This window comes from Lathamus discolor, chromosome 1 (genome assembly GCF_037157495.1).
Source record: "Lathamus discolor isolate bLatDis1 chromosome 1, bLatDis1.hap1, whole genome shotgun sequence".
Taxonomy (NCBI): Eukaryota; Metazoa; Chordata; class Aves; order Psittaciformes; family Psittacidae; genus Lathamus; species Lathamus discolor.
In genome coordinates this window covers 78,114,783-78,133,137 of record NC_088884.1, presented here as the reverse complement: position 1 = coordinate 78,133,137, position 18,355 = coordinate 78,114,783, and the positions used below count along the sequence as shown (strand labels likewise).

The following is an 18,355-nucleotide window of genomic DNA, read 5'->3' as shown; positions in this document are numbered from 1 at the left end:
GAAATGCGGCTTCTGGTTTCTTTACCTGTGAGAACTTGAGTTAGGCATCAACAGCTGACAGTGAGCTGGGTACTGAGAGTTGCTATTTACTTGCTGTTGCCTACGGATCTGCTTGTTGGTTATTCTGCCCTGAAGAAGTGGCTCTGGAACAGGGGATGCTGAATTCTGCTCCAAAACCCTGTGTCAGAGACTCTTCTCCTGTCAGGTTCCTCAGCTCAGCTGTGCCTTTAGGGAAGCAATCTGGTTAAGATTGAGAGGCCTCTATTTCAAGTCTTTTATAACTTATTTTTTTCAGCAGAAAGTAACCTACTGCTTGAAAAGGAGTCCAAAATCTGATAAGCGCCATTTTTAGGAGCTTGAATTTCAATGCTTTTCGCTGTCTGTGGAGAAAGGAATTGTAGCTTTGCAAGTGACAGTGTTATGAATAGTCAAGCACTTACCAGAACACTGGCACTGTATGGATGCGCGGGAAAAGCCAGAGGGAGTGAGTCAGCGTGACCTTGGCTGCTGCCAGGGGGATGGGTACTGCGTCCAGCCCCAACAGTCATTGACACTGGTTGGGGTCCTTAGCGGGAAGAGCCTCCGGTGAAATAAAATTCACTAGAGTAACCACTGCTGGCATGTGTCCGACAGGTGTCACCTGTATATGGCAGTAATGAGAGCAGCAGCATAAAACAGTTTGTAGTTATTAAAAAGTAATTTCATTAGTAAACAGGCCTAGTTCTTTGTTACACTGTGAAAGACCAGACTGCACTCAGTTAAAGCAGAAACAGTCTGAAAAATCGAAATGCTGCTTGTTTCATGAGCTGCTGTTTTGCCTACTAGAGATCAGCAGGGTGGGATGAATTGTTATTTATTGCATGACAGTAGCACCTGGGGACTCTGTGATGCCTGGCACAATGAGTTTCAGGCATATAAATAGAAGATTTCTAATCTTCTATTTTACAGTGGAAATAGACAAACTTGTCAGGGATTTGTTGTTAAAGAATGATAAGGGAAATTTACAGACGAGTAATAGAGGCGCAGAAGCTGTGGAGAGATTGGCTGTTCAGCCATAACATCACAGGAAATTTGTAGTTAAATCACAAAGAAAAGAGATTTTTCCCCGGTCTAGTCCAATCATTTGTCTTCCAAAGATCCTTCCATTTTAAAAAGCTGGTCAGCCAGAAAACCAAAGCAATCAGCTGCCCTGGAGTCAGTGACCAGTATGTGCACTGGCAGTATCTCCCACTGGTGCCAGTGTGACCAGGAAGGCCATTTAGGAATGGTGTTGCTGGTAGGTTTTCTATTGTAACACAGTCAAAACTTAAGGAAAACTGAGGATGAAAAACTTACAGAAACCTGTTTTGTTTCTTAATTCATTATTTGGCAGCATGTCAGTGGCAAAGCCCTTGTCACTAGAGTCCATCAGTTCCTCTTCACCTGCATCCTGACTGCTGTGCAGCTGCCCCCTTCAACCGTTTGTGATCCCTGTCCCACATACTTTGGTGATCCCAGAACACATGGAAAGCACCTGGGATCCCAGAGCACTCTGCCATCTCTCACGCTCATCTGCTCTTTCTGCTCTGCCCTCTCTCCCTCTGGAAGCTGCCATTCCAGTCTTCCTCCTCCTTCTCGCTTATCCCTTTCCCAACCAAGACTCTTCTCTGCCGTGACTGAGATTTTCACATCAACATTTACTAATCCCTACAGCTGGTTGAAATGTTTCATTTCTCTTTGCTCTTTCTCCATATCTGGTCGGTCATTATGGGGGTAGACTGAATTCCAGCCGCCTCTCCATGCAAAGAATGCATCTCGCTTCTCCTTGACTGCTGCCTGTGGGTAGCCTCACCCCACAAAGTACCCCTTGTTCCTGTTGCTGCATGGGGAAAAGTTAGATGACACACTTTACTGTACTGAGCTCCAGCATGTGGGATGCCCTTTATAGTGAGGATATGTGGGAATCTTCATTTAAATTTGGGAGGTGTGACTTTTGCAGTTCTTTGAGAACTTGGGCTGTCTGAAATCTCACAGGGGTGTTGAGCACTCAGACTTCCTGCAGAGGTGGCAATGGTTAATGTGGAGCTTGGACTTGGAGTTTGTAGAGGGCACGTTCTGCAGGGCAAGGCCAGACCTTGCCCTCCTGTTTGTATTGAATGAACACATTGAGTCTCTAATCTTGGCTGGGACAATTAGGTTCTATGGCAATATGAGTAATTAATAATAATAATGGGGCCTCTTCTGCGGATGGGCTGTTAGAAATAATTTCCTTCTGCCAGTTGCTTCTCTAGAATGTGGTTTTGAACTTTGAGATCCTGAAAGAAATAATCGAAACACAAGCAGCTGTCACAAAACTTTAGCTTTGTTTATGTAGGCAGTGATGGAAATTCCCAAAACTAAATCACTGGGTGGCTCACTGGTTTGTGCAACTTCTGTTGCAGCATCGAACTTTTTTGCAATGGACCCTTGTTTGATTAAAGACCCTACTCACTAAGAGTGGGTTTCAACTGTCACTATTTTTAATAAGGGGAAAAAAATCAAAATCATGCAAAGCAAACCACTGATCCCCTGTTGCTCTGCACCTGATTCACTAGTGGAGCACACAGAATTAGCTCTGTTCTGCACTGCCAATGCACTGCTGTCATAGTGATACAGCTGCTGCAGCTGCAACAGCTAGGCTTTTGTTTCCAGATGTTGGTTCTGAGATGATGATGACTCTGAATTCTGCCTTCACCTGTGTGTCAGTTGAGGTCTAAAGGCAGGATAGAGTGGTTGGTTGCTTTGGCATGTCACAGTCCTTCAGCAGCTGTTCTTCATCCCCTTTGCAGGAGGGACACATAGTGAGTGATGGTAGTACAATGTAAGGAACAATGTAACATGAATCTTCCTGTCAGCATGGTTTGGCAAGGTCTGAAGGATCATTCTGTCCATCTTCTTCCCCATATGTAAGGGAAGCTGAACTGCAGAGGCCTTCAGAGACCTCTTCTACAACCTTTGTAGCCTTTGTCAGAACTCTGCCAAAAAAGGCATTAACAACACCAAAGATTAAAGTTAGGTATCCAAAAGGTACTTTATTCCTCCATTTTTTTTACTACTGATAAAAACCTATTCTTTCAATGAATGCAAGCCAGACTTTTTCAGGAAGCTCACAGATGGTGACAGGATGGTGAAGATGAGTATGACTGAGAATGTCACATCGTGATTCAAGGTTTTAGAGCACTGGGCTCTGAGTACCAGCAAGCAATGCAAGAATGCAAGTGTCCTTGGTAGATTTTTGCTAATGAGGAGGACAGTAATTTCTAAAGTCTATTTTTTTTTCAATCCCTGTTATATTTCTAGTCTGGTAACCATAGTAATCACACTACAGTTTGTAGTTTTAACCTATCTATGACCAAAACCTCTTCTGGTGACCTGTTTGTTATTATAAAGACCATGTTATGGTTGAAGGTGCTGTTACTAATACAGAATGTTGTTTTCATCTGTTCTCATGAGGTATGCAGAGCCAGGCACAGCAAGTATTTTTTCATCTTTTTTTTTGAAATTAAAGTGTTTGGCTCCATGACCACACTGTGAATCACGATCTGAATTCCCCGCTGCCGCACCTCTCATGGAATCAGCAGAATTATGCTAGCAAAGAATTTGGTCCTTCCTAGTGTTAAGTCACACAACTCTAACAGCGAATGCCATGATGACATTCCCAGAACTACAAGGTGTTTTGATGGGAGGACTTGGCAGCAGGCTTGGAGCGCTGGTGACTCAGTGGGCAGTGCTCTGTCTTCTGAGTCAGAAGCAGTGCCCTAGCAGTGCAGTTTGCAGTTCGTTTTTTCTGCCATTCTTATGAGATGTAAGCCCATCTGCTTACTACTTTTTCAAAAGGAAAACTTGTATTTTTGCTGCCTTTTGGTAAATTTAATATCAAGAAGGCTACACCAGCTGCCTTTTTTTTTTTTTTCTTTTTTTTTCAGAGTTGGTAGGAGAGATTAATCACATTTGCAATCTTTATGGTCATAATATAGAATACCTTTATGGTCATAATTAGTCAACAGATTCCAAGTTGTTAGAAAAGGTGAGCCATTAAGAGCCCATAGGAAAAAGGCTAAAACTTGCTGCTTGTTGTATGCCCTGGAGTTAGGTCTAAATCGGTGTTACTAAACTTTGGTCACTTTCCATGCTGAAATGCATCCTACTGATGTCTAAAGCCCAATTTCTTTCTCATTTTCAGGTTTAAGATCTACTTGCAGAAAGGTGATTTTCTTCTGTGACAGCTGTGAGAAGGCTTTTGCCCCAGTGCAGTGTAGCAGGAAAATGGCCACAGTGCAAATGTCAGCTTTTACAAACCAGGCAGCTTCTTACCCAGGAACAGATGAGAGCAGAGCCTGGTCCTTACGACTAATTTAGAGATTGTGCCTTTTTGCAAATGTTAGCTGAAACAATTACCTAATATATTTTAAAACTCCCTCCAAGTGAACAAATGGTTTGTCGACCAAATTCCTGACTCTGACATAAGAAGGAAATGTAGGCACATCAGTCCCCAAGTTAATCACCTGTTATTATGTCGCAGTACATCTTTCAGAATCTGTTCAACATAAGTTGAACAAAGGGACCACGAGAAACACTGTATAGCTACTCTTTTTCTCTCATACCTATCTAGAGAGTTATTATGAAACTACTTCTCATATTTTCAATTCTAATTCTACAATTCTAATTTTCAATTCTAATTCTACAATTTCTAATCTTCAGTTGTGCAAACTGGGGTTAAAAAACTAAGGAGCTTCTATGTTACGTAGTTCATGAGAGGTTATTTTACAGATTATGTCTGAACTCCCTGACTGTAGAAGGAAACAGGGATAAAATGTGCTCTTCAGAGATCCGCTGTACCCCAAAAAGTCTCAAATAGATAAGGTTCCTTTAAGATGCTTTTAGAAGCAAGGCCTTTTAAAGCAACATTAATTTAGCTAAGAAGTGTATGGTCTGGGGCAGAGAGCTCTAAGTGGCCGTACTTGAGCAGGGGGTTGGACCAAATCATAGAAACCTAGAACAGTTTGGGTTGAAAGGGACCTTAAAGAAAATCTCATTCTAACCCCTGTCATGGGCAGGGACACCTTCCACTAGACCAGGTTGCTCAAAGCCCTGTGCAGCCTGGCCTTGAACACTGCCAAGGATGGGGCACCTGCAGCTTCTCTGGACAGGCTGTTCCAGAGCCTCACCACCCTCACAGTAGAGAATTTCTTCCTAGTATCTAATCTAGATCTGCCTTCCTTAAGTTTAAAGCTATCCTCTTTGCCCTGTTGCTACCTGCCCTTGTAGAAGATCACTTCCAGAGGTCCCTTACCCCTCAACAATTCTGTGAGTCTAAATAAAGGAGTTCTTAAAGCTGGCTTCAAAATTTTAGGTGTACATGTGAAATCCATGGAGGATCTTTGCTTCTCCATTTGAATTCCCTCCTCACTTTCATAAAGATGAAATAGAGGAAAATAAAGGAAGAGGTCAGATATATAAAAGTAGTGTTTCACTAGAGAAGGCTGCAAACTGCATTGTCCCCAGCAGAATTAGCTATAAAAACTTGAGGAAGACCTCCTGAACTATATCCCAGCTGGAACTGGGTTATAGGCATTAGATGAGCACACATTCATTTGGGCTTGTCTGTATGATCTCATTGCTAAAGATTTATTTAACCATACATTTAACCATATCTTTGATGAAGTGCGCTGGGCTTGTTATTTTTCCTCTTAAGTTTATCCAGTAATACATGTAATCTAAATATGAAGCTTCTAGGTTGCAGGTCTCTGATCCCACAGGAGCAAACGTCATTAAGAAGGTAGATAGAAATTCAGGGAATAGCAAAACCTGTCAAATATGTATCCTTTCCACCGAGCTGCACAGTCGTATCTACCATGTCTGTAAACTGAGGTCTTCTGTGGGGTCCGTGAACCCCAACTGCCAGGAGCAAAGGGAGCAAAAATGGAGAAAGTTGTTTCTCTTTCCCTCCAAAGCAAACAACGACAAATAAACAGCAACTCCCTGTCCTCTCTGTCTCGATGTACAGTGATTGATATAAGTTTATAAATGTCGACAAGAACAGGAATCAAACAGATGTAAAGATCTTACTGTTCGCGACAATTATTGCTATATTTGTGATGACAGTAAATTTGGCTGTAATGTAGAGAAGTTAAGCTCACATATGTAACTGGCTGAAATGAAACAGTTTCTAAAATAAGCTTAAAACAAGTTAAAGTGAATTGCAGTATTTCCTTTCAATTCCAAAGGAAACCTTTTTGATTTCCCAGGCTGTCTCTATTTCGTCCGCGTATCTGTGTCGTTCAGAGCACGTAGGTTTTTATCTTCTTTGTAACAGAGGTACAAGGCAGTTTGAGAAAGCATGGGGAGGAGAGTTTACAGTAATTGTTCATTTCAAATTGAAATATGATTTGTATCTTCTGCAATAGATTTGTTTGGCCATAATTTCCTGATTTTGGCCATAATAACATAAATAACACCCTCCTACCCCCCCTACCCCCCAATTTTTCCTGTCTGTAAATATTTGTAGTGACTTGTGAATGAAAGTGAACTGCATTGCAGGATTTTATTTGTTATGGTAGTCTTCATAACATGTGCAGGTAATCATGTTCCATAATGTATGCAACCGCGGACAAGAAAGCACAGAAAAATAGTTACAGTTTACAGTTGGTAAATTGGACTGCCTCTGTCAGCATCAAAAAAAGCTGTGTCGCTTCATATCTGCTAAAATTCTCATCCAAAGCAACCTAATCAGTTACTGTAGGCTTTATAATATTGACATTTTAGTAAGGCTTTTCTAGGTAAATACTACATTTCTGCATAGTGCTGTAAACCTGTGGCAATTACCCTGCCTTAAAGAAGCCTCGTTCATAATTTATGAATGACAGACATTCCCACAAGTTCTGAATGTTGAAGTCTTATTATATGTATACACACACAGTCATGAAGAAGCTCATTTTAAATTCATATGGATTCAGTATTGCATAAAGTGACAGTTTGTAGTGCCAAACATTCAATGAGATGATCAGGGGAATATGCCTACATCCATACATGAAATTGGGTGGACTGCTGCATCGCTGAATGCCTTACTGGAGGTAAAGTAGTTTGTGTGCTCTTAGGGCTGGGTCCCTCATCTTCTGGATGGAGCAGTACCTAAAGAGCCATTGAATTTTGGCAGCATTTTTTCTAGAGAGAGCACCTCAGGATAAGAGGCTGGTTTGATGCATTTGAAGAAAACCAGGCTGACCCAGTTTTTCTGCCCGATTGGGATTTACAGGGATGAATTTACGGCAGTCTAAATAGACCAGGTATACTCATTCTCCCTGAAATCCCACCATGACAGCACAGGGATAATTAAGCCTGCAGTCATACGCATTATTCCTGCTGTTGTTTTACTGGAATAAGGAATTACTGCCTTTACCTATTAATTTTCCCTTCCTCATTCCTCACTGCCTGCTACTTGTTGCCCTATTGCTCCTAAATGCAGTTCTGGAGCAGGCCCGTGAAAGGGAAAATCTACAGCCCTGAACCACAGAGTTTTAGTAATATTGTTTGGAAAAGAGAAAAGTGGGGGATTTCTTTTTTCCATGGGCTTGGCATAGCAACAGGATCAGGTGAGAAATAAAACAGGCTACAAAGGATAAGGGAAATAGTCCAGGCGGGTGGGAATGTGGTAACAGAAGAGAAGCCATGTAGATCCTGATGAAAAAGCTATAGGATTATCCTAATCAATATTCAGGAAATGATTTGGGAGTGATTCTTGGATTTTGGGAGTGAGTGAACGAGGTTTGTGGTTGGGTTTAAACCACGACACCTGCCTTAGTTTCCACACCAGAGATGGTAACTACTGCTTTGATCTGTATGTTTCCAGTGCTATGCAAAGTAAAGAGCAGCTGTTTTGAAAGCTTTAGGCAGCCTAACTGGTTCAGCTGTGTGTCTCTGAAGCTGTGCCAGCTCAATAGGGCCCAGCTGACAGCACAGGAACTATGATTGTGAGTGTGCAGTGGCTCAGGGTCTGTTATGTTTATTCTGGAGGGTTTTGATGCTTTAGGGAGGTTTAAACAAATAAATAAACAATCCTGCCATGTCTGCAGTACAGAAATGAGTTAGACTAATTCCCAGCTGTGTGCTCTGCTCCTGTGCTGGTCTTTAACCTCCTGTGCTGAAATGGTGCTGCAATGGCAGGTAGCAGTGCTACAGCACATTGGCTCTTATTACAGGTGAAAATGGTTTACACTAACGCAGTGGGTTGTAAATTTTGCTCTTGCAGGGGAGGATGTTTGTAGGTGCCTGCTTCTTAGAGCTGGGTTGCTGGGGCTTTTAAGAAAGTTGTGTTGTTTTATTAGTACTGGAACTATAAGGACTCACTTTCCTGGAAGAGGAGAAGGGGGATTACCTAAGGAGAGTGGTGGGTTTAGATTTGGCTTGCGTTTGGGTAAGCGGCAGAGCTGTAGGGATTAACTGGGTGGGATGTCTCGTTACTAGCCTGGGAAGTCTTTAGGGCCATGTCTCATGCTTATCTTGGGAGAATTTTTTGCATTCTTATTTGTATATATTTATCTGGTTTTGTATTACTTTCCATGTGGCTGGAAATACTCCTCTTGCAGGATGGTGGGATCTGGCTAGTAATGAGTAGTGCTTGTCCTTTGTCTTGGCTGTATAAACTGCTGCTTTGGCTGATACATCCTGGAAGACATCAGAGTCTTTTCAGCTATGGTTGGGTAAATAAGATCTTCAGTAATGCCTTTTCTTTAGTTCTACAATTTTAGTAGCTCAACTGTGGAAATATAACTGAGGTGGTAACTGAGCTTCTGGAATCATTTTTTCTGAGGGTGTAGGAAGTGGTGAACTCGGTGCGACTTTTGTATCTATTGGTAAGGAGTTGGGAGTGACATTTAGAAGTTTTATTTTTTTTTTCTTTTGAACTAGTAGCTCTACCATAAAATTTCAAACACAGAATCTAAAATGTCTTGGGTTTTGCCCTCTTTTCTGAGGGGAGAGAATTGGCAGTGGAAGAGAAGACTTGGTATTTAGCCCCAAACTGGACCTTTATTTTGGCTGCAGTGTTGATCCCATGGGCTAACTGTCAGACATATATTAGAGTTGAGAGATTGACTTGCCTCTTTGTTAGCTGATAATTTAGTGATGTTTCTGTGTCAGACAGTGCATTAATTTGAATGTTCACAGCCCATTCCACAATTAATGTATGAAACAATTTGATGGATAAATATTTTGATGGATCCGTATATCCTTTTTGTTTTCCCTTTATTTTCCTGCCTTTATCTGGCAGAGGAGGCTTCTGTATTCTGATGCTGGACAAACTTGAACGCTGCCAGAAATGGGGCATCCACAACCTCTGGGCAACCTGTTTCAGAGCCTCACCACCATCATAGTAAAGAATGTCTTCCTAATACCTAACCTAAATCTCCCCCTGTCAATTTAAAGCCATCTCCCCTTGTCCTATCACTACGTGCCCTTGTAAAAAGTCCCTCAGAATTCTCATCCTGTTTTGATTTCTATTACAGCAGGTTTTGCTAAGCACCATTTGGACAGCAGTTGTTCTAATTTCAGGCTTGTTAGGATGTCGTCACTGTTACTGCATTGTCTGAATTTTTTGTGCCTCTTAAAAGTGAGAGTTTGCCTGCTCAATTGCCACTTGTCATTTTAACTTGAAACAACTCAAAGTAAAAGAATGTGGTGGGGTGTTTTTTGTCATTTTTGGCTCAGGAGATAGAAATAAGGGAGCTCTCCCTGAATAGATGCAGAAATGTGCCCTCAAAACCAGACATGCTATGACTGTTAACAGAACTGGGCTTGAAGCAGAACAGTAGTTTTGAGGTTTTTTAGACCTTGCTTCACTTAACTTCCACTGACCAAAGAGAGGTATCTAGCATGTCCTTTTTCATACTCATTAGCCTTGTATCTGTCCTTTAAATTATCTCTAATGATCACATAAGACATGCTTCTTATCTGTGATTTAAACCCAAATAATTTGCTGATGCATATGTGTTATTGCCCCCCCCTCCTTTCTTTTTTCCTGCTGTGTCACTTTAGCTTCTTAATTTCTTATTCTTTAGTGTCTCTTTCCTCTTGTTCCAATTATTAGGCTTTTCTCTCTGAGTGTTTGGAGTAAATTTCTGGAAAACGGCATCATGCACAGCTGTTGGACTTGCCAAAATATTTTTTGGCTGGTGTTCCGAGACTACTTCGGTGGCAAATAAATTTATGGGATTATTTTGGAAGAGAAAACATTCACTAGCTATTTTTACATATGTAAATGGTGATTTTAAATGTTGTATTTAGGTTTCTGATTTCTCATAGAAATGAGTTCTTTAAGGCAAGAAACAGCAAGAGAGAAATAATATGGTTTCTCTTGTTGGATTTTTCTTTCATTTTTGGAGGGGGAGTAGTTAAAATGTCTTATCTAGCAGTTAAGCTGGAAATCTGTGCTGCAGTGATAGCCCATCAGAAAATGAGCTGTCATCTGTAGGTTACTGCTGTGAATTTTCTTAGCAATGAAGCACTTCAGTTCAGCTGTGCTCCGCTACTTGTTAAAAATTTAAATGTCATTGAAAAAGAAATTCAGATTGCATGATGGTGAAATATTTCTGCTTTAACGGGTAATGCCTTGTAAGATCAATTCACCTCACACATTTTGGGAGAGATGTTCTGTACACCTCTATGGGGAATCTCATGTCTTACCTTTGGTTCTTTTCTTAGAGTGTTTCTTTGGGAATGCCCTCTGAAGAGCATTTCTTTCGAGTAATGCTGGTACTGTTTAATGAATGCTCCATCTAACACATTAGCATTCACTTCTGACAAATACTGTGTGATTGTTTCCCTTTGCTCCCCAGTGTCCCTACAGATCTTTCTGCTAGTTCTTGTTTTAAACTCCCAACCCCCTGGAGCAGAGGTCTGTCTGCCTTTCTACTCCAAGGAACACCCAGACCTATTGAATCTTCAGGCACTGACTAAAAGACTACTAGGTGCAACTGCCATGTAAGTAATTCATAATAGGGACAAAAGTCCTGATGGTCACTGAAGTCAGAGGCAAAATTGTCCTTGACTTAAGCCAGTCTGAGATTTTATTCCCAGTGTCTGAGTAACCAGTTTGTGCTTTTGTCTTTAATAGCATAACATACTGTCAGGAAAATTCAGATTCATCTTGTTGACCTTCTGCCACCCAGATATTAAGCCTTTGGGGATCCCTCCTTACCTGATGGAGGTAAAGGGATGGGCAAGTATTTAGGCAACAAGAGGTCACTTCTGGAAGTGCTTCTGCTGCGAGGTTTGGTTAGCATGGGCAACAAACTTTTAAATGACTTGATGATGGGGAAGATAAATCACATTCAAAGTACTTACAGTTACACCTCTCAGATTTGCTCATGGCTGGATGAACAAATTTATTGAATTTAAGGGTGAACAAATGCTTCTGGTTTGAAATGGAACCTAACTCTCCTGCTAGCTGCTGTGCTGAACCCTGTGGTTTGCATTTATCTTGTGGCCATCTTCTGAGAAAGCATCTGGTCTGGGTGTGAAGACATAAAAAGGCAGACTCTGTTTCCTTAGCGGTTAATTTTAGTAATTATTTCACTCTCTGATTAAAAAATAGAATAAAAAATAAAATTAATAAAATAAAAAAAAATCTAATCTCAGGTTTCAATGTGTTTGAGTTTAAATTCTGTGTGGAAGTTCCTTTTTAAGCTGTTCTCTGCTTGAATAAAAAGCCCCAAGGACATTGCAGTTTCTGCCTGAGGTGATTCTTCTTTTTTAATTTTTAGGTGTCGTAGGTTACTCAGCCATCGCCTTTCAGCTGCTAAACAGAGTGAGCTCCTCCATCCTCAATGCTGAGTTTTCATATAACCTTGAGACTGTATTGTAATTCTTGATATTATCTCAAAACTGTTTTGTGTCCTGTAAGTTATTGGCACTCTCACTTAATCCTACATCCGTGTAGCTGATACTTTACCTGAGGAGAAAAATTGTATTCTTGCTTCCTAATTCCTTTATATACATCTGGGGATTTGGTTTGCTCTCTTCTGACACACAATCATATCGAGATTTGAGCTGAATTGCTCATCTTCTGCTACATCCCATTTCTCCTCAGAGCTGTTGTAGCTGCCAACATTATTCATAAAAATATTGAGTAGCGCCAGACCTGGACTTTGTTAATTAGAAACGGTCTCGGCAGTCTCTGCTCTTCAATAGAAAATGGTGGTTGACATTAAATGAGAGAAGCATATTTGACCCTGTGTTTTATCTTTTGTATATTGTATCTGCCTGCAGTTACGCAACGTTATCTGGATAACACTGCAAAATTAAGGAATTATGAAGATTTTGTCAGCATATTGCAAGGATCTTTAAATTCTTCTTGAGAAGAATGAATTATGAAAAAAATTAACTGCATCATATTTTTGAGATATAAGGGGATGAGTCTGGTAGTAAAACCTTTCAAACACCAGGATAAAACATACTGAGCAGTATTTCCATTCTTCCTTATTGCATAGCTGCAGATCATGATTTTTATTTTTTTGAGGTTTTCAAAAATACTGTGTGTTGTAGAGAATTCGAAAGCTGCAGAGTTTAATTTATAAAGGTATACGATGAATTTAAAGCAAATAAAGCCCCCGGAACAGCACATCTTGCGAGAAATGGCTGAGGTGGTTTAGGGTGGAGAAGAGAAAGCTCAGAGGGAACTTATCCCTCTCTACAACTACCCTAAAAGAGAATGGAGAAAGGAGGTGGCTGATCTCCTCTCCCAAGTAACAAGTGATAGGACAAGAGATAAGGGCCTTAAGCTGTGCTGGGGAGAATTAGACTGGATAGCAGACAAATATTCTTCACCAAAGGTGTTGTCAAGCATAGAACAGGCTGCCCAGAAGTGGTGAAATCACTGTCCTGGGAAGTGTTCAAAAACAGTGTAGATGAGGCCCTCAGTGACATGGTTTAGTGGTGGTCTTGGTCTGGGGTAGTGGTTGGACTTGATGATCTTGAAGGTCTTTTCCAACCTAGTCAGTTCTATTATTCTCTGATTTATCTTCACAATCATGTTACTGGAAGTACAGTACTTTAAGTTGCTTAACTAAGGTAAGAAGGAAACAGCTTTTTGTGTACTAATGTACTTGAGCAAATCTGCTCTACGATGGGGGTGGTTGTGTGTGTACGTATGTCTATCTATGTAACATATATGAATGTCAGTCCAAAACATTGAGCAAGAGTTAACTAGGGCTGTTTGGAAAGAATTTCTGTTTGTGAATGTTGTAGCTTAAATCAGAACAAACCCGTTTTCTGAGCAGTTATGTTTGGGGGTGGGGGTGGAGAAAGAGAGAGGAAGGGGAGTGTCAAATACGCTAATAGTGCATTGGTTGCATCTCTTCTAGTGTGGAGTCAAGTACTTCAAAATTAAGCAAAGTGCCAGCCTGAACAAAGGTCTCCACTGGCTGTGTGAGTGGTTTGGCTGGGTAACTGCGTCAGGGTGGGCCCTCTGCTACCTTTTTTTTGGATTGGAAATAATTGAGGAGGAGAGGAGACAGGGTGAAGGTCCAGGCCAGTCTGACAGCTCATTAATGAGAAAGTTTGTTCACAGCAAAAGTTCATCAGTGCTTATAGGAGGCAAAATGTTTTCTTTTGTTGGAACTGTGTCTGCTTCAAGTCTGTCAGACTTCAAAACTGTGGTAATTGAATGTACAGTTTTTTTATGCAGCCAGTTTCTGTTCTGAGGAGAAATGAATGGGAGCAAGACTTGTATATTTGCACTGAAATCCTTTAGCGTGAAGCTACAGCATTTGGCTGTTAGTATTTTAAGGAGGTGCGGAGCAGCCTTTGCTCTTCCTTAAAGACCTCAATCTGACCAACCTGTGTGGGGTACTTCAAATTAACAGTTTAGGGTAACTAAGGTGATCAACATGTATCAGATATGAGTGGAGGGCACTTGTAGATGTTACTGCTAGGCAATAACCCTCTCCTATACCTTTACCAAGTCTGTACTGGAGTAAAACCTCAGAGCCTTTTCTACTGTTAGGTATTGCTTGATGAAACCAGAAAATGTGGTAGTAAACAGGTGGGGGAAATAAACCTTTTTTCTAGTGAAGACATGGCCTGGGAATGGCACCTCACACAGCAGCAGGCACTTCTGGAGCTCTTCTTGCCAGTTGATGGGGGTCCAACATGGCGTTGGCTCCCAGTGGCGTAATACCATTTGGGTGGTGTGAGTTGGCTGCTGAGTGATGTGATCAGCACTTGCTTCCCCACAGCTAAATGTATTTGTCAGACCACTGTGGAGAGAGTGATGAAGCTCCGCAGACCACTGCATTAGCTGAGAGCTTGTGAGCCCTGTGTGGTAAATCACGCTGCTTTTCTGGGCTGAATGCATCACTGCTCTAGTGTTGGATCATCACCTCATGAAAGAGATGCCATTGCTGTTCTGGAGTTTGCCAGAGGTGCATGAGCAGGGTGTCATCACCATGACAGGGGTATTTTGCTGTTCTCTGCGTAGAGGTTATCTAATGGAGATAAGGGTTGTGTGAGTAAGAGGTTGCCAGCCTCCTCTGTAGGCTAGCACATCTCCTTATTTGACACAGACTGTTTTCTGCTTGGGAAGCCATAGCTACTACTGCTGCATATTATTTGTGTTGCTGTGGCGCGGGTGATTGTTGACAGCACCTTGCTGATCTAAACAGTGTGCAAGGCACAGAACCAGGGGATGACTTACGTCCCTGAAATCTTGCAGCTCTTCAGGGTATGAACTAATGGTGAAAACTGTTGATGTAACTAGACTCAGGGGTTTTGTATGAAAACATTTAGCTTTTGTTGAAATAGTTTTTGCAATATTAGAAATTTTCAGCTGAGAAAAACCTCGTTTTAAAAATGCTTTTGATTTCAAAACTTTCAGATATGCCTTTGGCTTTAACAGAATAAATATGGTTGTACAGGCAAGCATGCAGATTTTAAGATTTGTTGATAAAGCTTCCAAATATAATTGAAAAAGATATTTCAGTTAAAAATGTACTAATTACCCTTCACCATCATCATTTAATTCTAATCACACCATTTGCTCCTAAGGAGTGAGTGGAGGGCTGTAGGAGAAACATTTCCTTACAAACCATTAGAAAGAAGTTTTTTTTTTCTTGTTATCACAGTACCTTCATCAGGTTGCCTGTCCTAGTTGAAGAAGGCTTGTACAGAGAGGGGTGTGATGAATTTGTTATCTACTTTGAAAGAGAGAAAAAAAAACCTCTTCAAGATAAAAAATGTCATGCAATCTGATGCAGCATGAAGAAAGATGGGGGAAATCTTCCAGAAGTTTAGAAAACAGTTGCTATAGGGTAAAAGGCTTGTCACCATCACTAGCCAAGGCGTAAGTGTACTTGGAGAAGAGGACAACAAAGTTGCTTAGGCTTCAGTGAATTCACGTTGGGTATACTGAAGGCATAACAAATCCTTTGTGCTTTCTCTCAAGAGACTGCACAGCGTTAAGGAGGAAGAGTTAATAGTACAAAGTCTACCATTTGGCTCAAGGGTCTTGGGATGGAACAATTAATAGGAAAATGCTAAGAGTCCTTTGTGCAAATTTTTCCTACATGACTGTTTGCATGGGGGCAATTGCTTCCCTGCTGGAGGTGCAGAATGGAGTGGAAGCAAAATAAGTATGTATGGTTTATGAACCTATAATTGTTATTTGAGTACTAGTAGTTAGATACTGATATAGCACAGGGTAGGAGCCTGGCTGGCAGCTGGCTGAGTGTTGCCACATTGAATCTTTTATTTGTAGGAGAATGTGCTAAATGTAATGGACTGTGGTGTCCTACCAGTCCAGTGGGAATTGCAGTCTACTGAATGCAGGTGCTGTTGGTGTGTCTGTGTGTTGCTACCACTGTGCATCATTCAGGGAATGGTAAGATGCACATTGTCTCCAAAGCTCAGCATCTCTTTATCAAGCATGTTGGCCTGGGCTCTGGAGTTAATAACCTTGCTGTTAGAACAACATATTCAATTCAAGTATCTCTTTTTCTTGACATTTTCTTTTTGACACAAACTCATTGCAGATGATGCTGCCCACTGGATTTATATGAAGGTGCAATTTAGCCTCCGAGTCTAAATATAACTGTAATTTGTTAACATACGGTGTGGAAACCCTAGTATGTTTTGAGCTCTTTAGCTAATAAGCTTTGCAATCAGGCCATAGTTTAAATTGCATAAAAATGATGCCTTGTGAATACTGTGTTTGGTGGGGGATTTTTGTTTGTTTGTTTTTAAGATCTATGTTTCTAAGATCTAGCATTCAAATCTGTCACTGAATTAAACATGAGACATTAATGACAGTGCTCTTTGCGTAGCTGTAAATGGTTACTTCTGCTAAAACAAGATAAAATATTGCAATTGCTTCGCTTCAGAAAGGATGTAAACAGTTTAATTGAAAACTAATTATTATTCTTTTCTGGTGTCATGTGCTGTTGATCAGTTAAATTTAAGTGCAGCTGTTTCTCTGTATTTTGGTCCTCTATTGATGCTCTGAAAGTTAGGGGTAGATGACACCTTTTTTCACCAGTAATTCTGTGTGCATCCACTGTTTGTGAAATATCTTTTACAGATTACTGCTTTGTGCATTTAATGATATTTTTAAACAATCTTAATGTTGAATGGAAAAGCAGTTTTTCCTCTGTGCTTTTTTGTGAAGCAGCTTGATGTGTAACAAAGCTTCAAACGGTTTTGCTGGCAACACAGACAGGAGACACTGATATGTAACTCCTCTGTTGTGACAAACAGAAGGTGCATTAATTTCATAAATCAGGATTATTTAAAGTGGAAGTAGCATGTTGCTGCTTCTAGTTTGGTTCAGCTGCAGCAAAAGGGGTTTTCACCTCCAATGGTTCAAAACTTCAGAATATTCTGATTTGGTCTTGATTTTGGGAGATGTAAATTTTTCTCCAGTGCTACCAAGAAGCTATCTATAGTGCTCTTAAAATACCGTTTCTGTGATTAATAGCGTTGCGTGGTGTATTAGAGCAATAAGACTTGACTGTAGCTTCAGTGTTTTTGTCTGGAATTCCTTTTTTATTCGAGTGATACTTTTGTTGCTAACAACTCAATTTTGCTGAATATAATTTTTTTTTTGCTGGCAAAAATGTTTCATAAAAGTCACTGAGTGTAAATGCAGGATTAAGCTGGGTCTGATCTGTGTAAATGTTCACTATGTTTCACCTGTATCGCGTAGTGATTGACTGCGCAGGTGAGATGCACATCATCTCTGACTCATGCAGAACAGCTGTTTGTTTGATTTTTAAAAAAACTAAGCACAAAAGGAAAACCCCAAGCAACTGTTTTCAGTAGCTGAGTAAACTCAGGATGTTCAGTCTCTGTAGTCCAGATCAGCAGAGAGCAGGGAATATATGTTACCCAGAAAAAAAAATGAACTCAAGAGTACATGTTTGGAGATGCTGAGGTGGAAGGAGCTTGTATGAGCTTTTTGTAATGTTTTTTCTCTCTTGAGTGCAAACTGCTTCTCCAGTGACCAGGCAGGAGCAAATCGGACTACTGTCTTGAAGGCATAATGCTGCTAAATGCCATGGCTGCTACTGGAAGACCCAGCTATGCAACGTGCAGTGTCCCTTCTGAATTTGGCTTGTTTTGACTACAGTGACAACTCATCTGTGGTATGGTCCATGTGCTGCTCCTGGAAAGTGTCATTATCAGTTGCGTGGCCTGCATTTTTCCTTTTTGGAAGTGTTATCTGTAAAGATATGTTCTTATTTTCAGTGGTATTGTCAGCTTCATCTCTGGTGCAGCTTAAGCTTCCTACTCAGGAGAAACAAAACCGGCAAAACACTTGCATTTTGAATAGGTGGGAGGCTTCTTGGGTAAGATCATAGCTGCCAGTCCATCCCCTCTACCTTGCTCTGTGGGTTGCTGCTTTTAGGCTGCACTAAGTTATGTTAAGGTCTGACTTGAATTGGAGGATGAAGAAGCCAAAAAAAGTTGGCTTTAATATACCTTCTCTCTAGGATTTTGTTTCTGGTAGTAATTAGTAGGTAGAGAAGTCAGGGTGCAGCAGGACTTGAGGAATGAACATCAAACAGTCCATGCTGTGGTGAGAGGTTTGGATGACCAAGAGCAAAGGGGAAGTAGGCACCTGAAGATATGGCTGTAGGCATTTTGTGTTAGAGAAATATTCTTCTCCAGTTTTATTCTTTTTGTTTTTTCCTGTTGGATGTGCTTGGTTATGTTTTGCAAGCATAGTGTTAATAATGCCATTCATATTTTGGTTATTACCTCAGAAGCATCAGTCCTGCAGCCAGGATTGTGAGAGGTTGTTTATGACTTGGGAAGAGTGGTTGACTGAATCTGTATACCTGAGTTTCTA

At 40.8% G+C, this 18,355-nt stretch overlaps 1 protein-coding gene and 1 long non-coding RNA gene across 8 annotated transcripts in view; both read left to right on the top strand.

Moving 5' to 3' along the window:
- Nucleotides 1-18,355, top strand: part of BICD1 (BICD cargo adaptor 1) — a 172,634-nt gene that overhangs the window by 12,292 nt on the left and 141,987 nt on the right. The gene's annotated exons all lie outside the window — the stretch shown is intronic.
- Nucleotides 8,223-11,745, top strand: LOC136015594 (uncharacterized). 2 transcript variants are annotated; one of them, XR_010613256.1, is made up of 4 exons: nucleotides 8,223-8,431; nucleotides 9,724-9,879; nucleotides 10,851-10,995; nucleotides 11,129-11,745. It is a non-coding gene; the product is annotated as an uncharacterized LOC136015594 (long non-coding RNA). The 2 variants fall into 2 exon arrangements; XR_010613255.1 differs by lacking the exon at nucleotides 9,724-9,879 and having other exon boundaries at nucleotides 8,226-8,431; nucleotides 11,129-11,742.